Below are 6,584 nucleotides of genomic sequence, written 5' to 3' on the forward strand. Positions count from 1 at the left end.
TTATTGAGTCCGGGAGCGGTTTGTTTGTTAGCTTCAATGCCGATAATTGAGGCAAGGCCAGGGCAGTTGGCACAATTGGCAGTCGTGGGAAAAGTGGTGATAGACAGCCGGCAAGATAATTTTGAGTAGTTTTGTTCGATATGAAACAATAATTCTGCTTTTCTTTCAGATTATGCCAGGTTAGCTTAGTTTGTACATAAATTCTTTTTCCTGTTATTTTTATAAGTTCTTGAGGAGCAGTGAGCTCTGATCATTTTGCTGCACTGGGCAAAGTTGCGATCATGGGTCCGATTAGTCACTGCTTCGACAGTCACTTTTGAATGTCACATTATGCAGTGGGAGGTTACTGTTTTGCAGCTGCACATTGACAAGTTGTGTGAAAATGCAGCATGTCAGCTGCGGGGTCAATCAGAACAAACAATCTGATCGCTGACTGCGATGCGGCAGCGAAAACACCCAGAAACATATCTCAATTGCATGCCGATGGTGAAGAGAAAAAGCAGAGACTGCATCATACGCCACCGAACAGGACGCAAAGTACGAAACTAGCAATATGGGTCTGACGTACACAGCTAGCATCGTGATCGAGCTCGTCACATGACGTTATAAGGTGCATGCAATAACCAGCGGAGCTAACTGATGAACACAACGATACACCCTCGTGAGTAACCTCATCTGTTTACCGATAACAATCACAGCATTGGCTGTCTCCACATTTCAGCATTTAGCATTGTTCAGTTAGACTATAAGATCATAAGACATAGGAGTGGAAGTAAGGCCATTCGGACCATCAAGCCCACTCTGCCATTTAAATCATGGCTGATCGGCATTTCAACACCACTTCCCTGCACTCTCCCCGTAGCCCTTGATTCCTTTTGAGATCAAGAATTTGTCGATCTCTGCCTTGAAGGCATCTAACGTCCCGGCCTCCACTGCACGCTGCGGCAATGAATTCCACAAGCCCACCACTCTCTGGCTGAAGAAATGTCGTCTCATTTCAGTTTAAAATTTACCTCCTCTAACTTTAAGGCTGTGCCCACGGGTCCTAGTCTCCCCGCCTAAAGGAAACAACTTCCTAGCGTCCACCCCTTCTAAACCATACATTATCTTGTAAGTTTCAAGTTCATCGTCAATCGTAGAATTGCACAATTTCAAGAAACTGTTTGACCTGCAATCCCCATGCCTACAAAGACCCGAAGCAAGCAATTTCAGTCACAAAGCCACAAACCTGTTCTATGCATGTTGTTTGATCGTTGTGCTGAGCAGCACCTCAGATTCAACAGATGCGTGGTTTGTTTCTTCAAGCTCGATCACAGATACTTTGACTCCTGATGAGACTCTGCTGAGGGAGTTGTCATGAAACTTATGCCAAATAGATTTCAACTGAAGCTGGTGAGCTAGTTTGTTTCAGCTTCAAAACGATAAAATTTCTTCGTCAGTTAAACCAAAAGAGCTGTGATGCTATCAGTGACGGACAATAAGAGAAGTTGCTGGAAAATCACATCAGTTCTGGCAGTATGTGTTGAGAATAATAAAATTGGAGTTAACGATTCAAGTTCAATGACACTTTCGCAGAATGTGATAGACGCCTTGTTAACTCCAGAAGATGTTTGTTTGTTACCTTCAATACAGATGCTTGAGGCCTGACCAGGGAAGTTAGTTCCACTGGCTGTCGTGGGAAATGTAGTAACAGACGTTCAGAAAAATAATATTCAATAGTTTCTTTCAATTCGAAACACTAACTGTGCTTCTCTTCCAGATGATGTCAGATCTTCTTAGTTTCTACAGCATTTACTTCCGGCTATTTGCAAAACTTGGTGAGGAGCAGTGAACCCGGATCAATTTGCTGCACTGGTCAAAGTTGCAATGATGGGTCCGGTTAGTTATTGCTTACACTGTCGCTTTTGAATGTGACATTGTGCAATGGAGGTATACTGTTTTGTGGCTGCACTTTGGCAAATTGTGTGAAAATGCAGCATTTCGGCTGCGGCGTGAATCAGAACCAATCAAACATCTTCCAATTGCAATCTGCGGCGCAGCAGCAAAAATACTCAGTGACATACCTCACTTGCGAGCCAATGGTGAAAGCAGAGACTGCACCACCAAAGCTGTAGGAAGCCACGTGGGCTCCATGCACTTGGTCAGTGTGGGGATCGAACCCACGACCTTGGCGTTATTAGCACCATGCTCTAACCGGCTGAGCTAACTGACCACCACACTACTATGCAACCTCAAGTACCATCAGCTCTTTTTTCCATGATGATCGCAACATTGACTGCCTCCACGTTTCTGACTTTCCTATTGATCAGTCCATTTTTTCAATGGTCGAATCGCATGAAGGAATGAACCCATGATTTTGGCGCTCTTACAACCACACTCGAAACAGCTGAACTTACCGAAAACCACAATGTACCGCTATCTTCCATAACCTCATCTCTTTACTGTTTTGTGGCTACACGTTGGCAAATTGTGTGAAATGGCATTGGCAGCCTGCAAATTTCAGTCTTTAACTTTGTTCATGTGATAGGCAGATGTAAAATGCTCGGTTTCCTTTTTTATCTCCACGAAAAATAGCCAATGGTATAATCACCACATTTGAGATAACCATTTTACCTGCAATACAAATAAACGACAAAAACAGCAAACAAAGCAAAACTGTGAGCCCACTTCATGTATATCCTCGGAATCGTTGTGCTAAGAGTCACCTCATATTCTAAGAAGGCACACGATTTTTTTTCATGCTCCCAGACATTTTGACTCATACTGATACTCTACTGGGTTACTTGCTGCGAAACTCATGCCGAATAGATTTGATTTAAAACTTGTGAGCCGAATTGTTCCCACTTTTCAATGCGAAAGTTTCTTTGGCGTCAGTAGCATCTCAGATCCCAGTGTTTCGTTTTGCAAAAAGACTCATATTGCTGATGTAACGTTTGCTTGACTGCACTTATTGAAAAGTTATCACACCTTCCGGTAGCGTTGGTTAAACACAGACGAGCTGAAAAACGATTGCTTCAGATTGCATGTTACATCATATTCCCGAAACACTGAGTTATTGATGGAAATGTTCCTGCTGGCATCAAAGAGGAGAAAAAGTACTGATACATGTGTTGTTACTTCCAGGTGAGGCTTATTTGTTACCTTCAAGGTAGATGCTTGTGCAGGGCCCAGGAAATTAGTTCTACTCCCGCTCGTGTGAAAAGTGGTGATAGACATCTGGCAAAATAGTTTTTTAACAAGACACTGCTGAAATATTTATTCGAATACCGATTGGAGTTCTGTTCTCCTTGTTAGAGGAAGGTTTTTTTTGTTTTACTTGATAAGGTTCAGAAGATGATTTGCTGCGTCACATGGAAAGTGTGCGGTGTACAGAAAGGTTGTGTAGGCTGTGACTTTTTTCCACTCGAGCATGGGAAATTGAGAGCTGACCTTATAGCACTTTATAAATAACGAGAGCTGTGGACGGTGTTAATTGTGTTTTTTTTTCCACTGGGATGGGAGATTTCAAGACTACGGATACACATTGCTTAGTAGAGAGTAGAGGTATTTTAAAAAGACATGAGGCGAATATTTCACACAGAGTGGCTTGTGTGTGGAATGAACTTCTTGAGGAAGTGAGGGATGCGGGTACAATTACAACTTTTAGGACATTGGACAAGTACGTGAATAGGAAACGCATGGAAGTATATGCACCAGGAGCTGGCAGGTGGGACTAGTGTAGTTTGGGATTCGATTCAGCATGGAATGAATGGACTGAAGGGTCTGTTTCTGTGCTGTGTGTCTATTTGACTCTATGCACATGTGTCTTTTAAAGCATTCTGGAATCAATTTCTCTATGTTGTTTTTTTGCAAAATCACACGAATTAGTAACATTTTGAGCGAAAGACACTTTTCCCGAATGTTTTCTTTATCTTTCACGTATTAAACCTGGTTATTGATTTACCAGAAAGAGGAAATTCCCTTCCTATTTATTCGCTTTAATCCTCACGTTATCAGAAAAAAATGTTAGTTTGCACCCCAATTTTTCCTGTTTCTGGTACAGTATTTCTGACATTTTATGAATAAAATCTTTCATTCTTTCCACTGTTCCGATATACCCCGGTCGGTGTTCTTTATAATGACTTCATATCTCAGTAAACTCATCTCAACTCTTCATAATGTCTCTATTTCCAGGTAAACCTGCCTGGGACCTTTCTAATCTTTTTGATTTGTTTTTGAAGAATGAGGATCATGTTAGTATACAATTCTGGATGTGAGTTTGCTCGCTGAGCTGGAAGGTTATTTTTCAAACGTTTAGTCACCATTCTAGGGAACAACATCAATGAGCCTCCGACGAAGCTTCGTGGGAGGCTCACTGATGATGTTAGCTAGAATGGTGATGAAACGTCTGAAAACTAGCCTTCAGCTGAGCGAGCAAACTCACATCCAGAAACTCAACCTGAGCTACAAATCTTCTCAAAACTCGCTAGCATACAATTCTGTTAATGAGACTGAGTCACAGATGTTACAGTTGCACTATGGTTATACTTTGTTTATTTAATGTGACTTCTCCAATTTTCAACTCAACTAATCTAACTAACTATCCAAAGAATATCATCTCTATCAGGGCCAGGTTTTCTCTGTTGGTTGGCTTTTATAAGGCTTGTAAGGCAATCCCCGTGACCTGACTGACTCTCAACTGTTTCAAAACGTAACTGAAATTCACCTGTCGGTGTACAGTCAGTTCCAGTGCAAACTGGATAAAGACAGTAAATTCCTTCACCAAAGCTCAACGTGATTCTGAAATCTGCATTTTTCAAAACAAAACTGTTCAATTTGTTTTGTACAATGTTTCTATGTTAGGGGTGTGCAATAAATACGACTTAGCCAGTGACGACCTCGACCTAATAATGAATGTTGAAAAAGACTCTGCTCTGCATTAACTCCAATCACTTTGTGCCTCCGTTACCTGAGGTTTCCTGCCCAAATAATTGCAAGAATCCAGATTTATTCAATGTCAGATTGCATGGGCGAAATCCCAAACCCGCACTTTTCACCTCCAATGTTCGCTATGTAGCCATGTTCGCAACAATGACACTGCTGCTCCGAAACTTCATCTTGTTTCAAGATGTCCAACCTCATGAAGTGCAGCTCTATTTTTTTTTTAGAAAACCTGGTCGGGCCACCTGCGAAAACTAAAATGAAACAAGCAGAGATGGCCCAACATTTGAATCTGAGATCTCTCACATCCGAGTTAAATACAAACCTCTCAGTGCGAATCATACTTCTGGACCAACGAGCCAGTAAAACCCCTGCATTTTCTTCCACTTGCAAAAAACACATGTTCTTTTCTGCTGCCTCCCAAACACATGGGGGTCAGTGACTTGAATGTAAATTTGATTGCAAACTTCCGCTATATGTTTGGTATCGGAGATATAAAATGATGCTGAGCTGGTGGGATTCGGAGAAACGGACACCAGAGATTCCTTCAGTTCAGTCAATGTGAGATTATTTTCTTCTGTGCAACTTGTTTGATGTTCAGGAATCGTCATCACACAGAAATCCTGCAAAAGACTGATACAATGCAGTTTGCTACAGCCAGACAGGCGTTAATATCTGACACCAACAGCCCCAGATTAAGATAATCGGAGTGAAACTTTCACTCATGTTGTATTCCCGTACAGAAGAGAGCCATTCAGCACAGTAACCCCATCAAGCTCTGTTGTCTGTTTCTCTCTGGTATTATTCAGTAGCGGGCATATCTGGCCTAATGATGGGAGCTGTTCGTAATTCTGTCTCTGATAATCTGATTCTCAATGATTTAATATTGTCGCGTGATCGTCTTGTTATTCACAACTTGCCATGTCAATGGGAGGACGCTGCTGTCCAAAACAGCGCATGGAATTGCTACAGCAAGTCCTCACCTTTTAACAGACCACAAATAACGTGTTTCAACTTCACCAGATTTTTATGGACGACTTATTCAATGTTAGATTGTGTGTACAAACGTGCTCAGGCCCTTGTTTTCACTTTCAACAAGTTTCCCTCTGCCATCTTCGGTATATTGTCACCTCTGCCCTATCCTTACTTCAGGAAGTCCGACCACGTTGGGCATGGCCTTTTTTTCCAGAAATCTGATCATGAGAGTTGGCAACACAAAGACCAGAAATCCCGGCGTTCAACCCAGTACCTCTCGCATAATCCACGCTGTATAATCCCCAAAGCGAGAATCAAACCCCGAGGCCAACGAGCCTGAGCAGCATCAGCAGCCCCGGGCCAGCTGGGACTCATTCAGAGCAAACTACATTCCACGTTGCTTCTGGGATTCAAAGCAGCAAAGACTATCCAGACCATCTTCATTCTGTATCCCTGCTCTCGACACAGAATATAACATTCAGATTCAGCGTTAATGTGAAGAGACACTGTGGGACTGTGGCTTCCGCGGTTGGATAAAAATAACTGTGCTTATGTCCCCTAGCAGGAAAGGAACTGCTGTTGATCAGAAACATCTCTTTCTGAACTCACTGTCACTCTGCTACAAAGGGAGGAGCTGGGAAATCCTGATGAATTGAAAAATAAAATTTCGAGCCTATAGATTAAGTAAT

The 6,584-nt window shown here is 42.2% G+C and overlaps 1 non-coding gene across 1 annotated transcript; it reads right to left on the reverse strand.

Annotated features, from left to right (window-relative positions):
• Window positions 1–2,138: 2,138 nt before the first annotated feature.
• trnai-aau (transfer RNA isoleucine (anticodon AAU)) lies at window positions 2,139–2,212 on the reverse strand. The gene has a single exon. It is a non-coding gene; the product is annotated as a tRNA-Ile (tRNA).
• Window positions 2,213–6,584: the final 4,372 nt, after the last annotated feature.

Source organism: Stegostoma tigrinum, unplaced genomic scaffold (assembly GCF_030684315.1).
Source record: "Stegostoma tigrinum isolate sSteTig4 unplaced genomic scaffold, sSteTig4.hap1 scaffold_66, whole genome shotgun sequence".
Taxonomy (NCBI): Eukaryota; Metazoa; Chordata; class Chondrichthyes; order Orectolobiformes; family Stegostomatidae; genus Stegostoma; species Stegostoma tigrinum.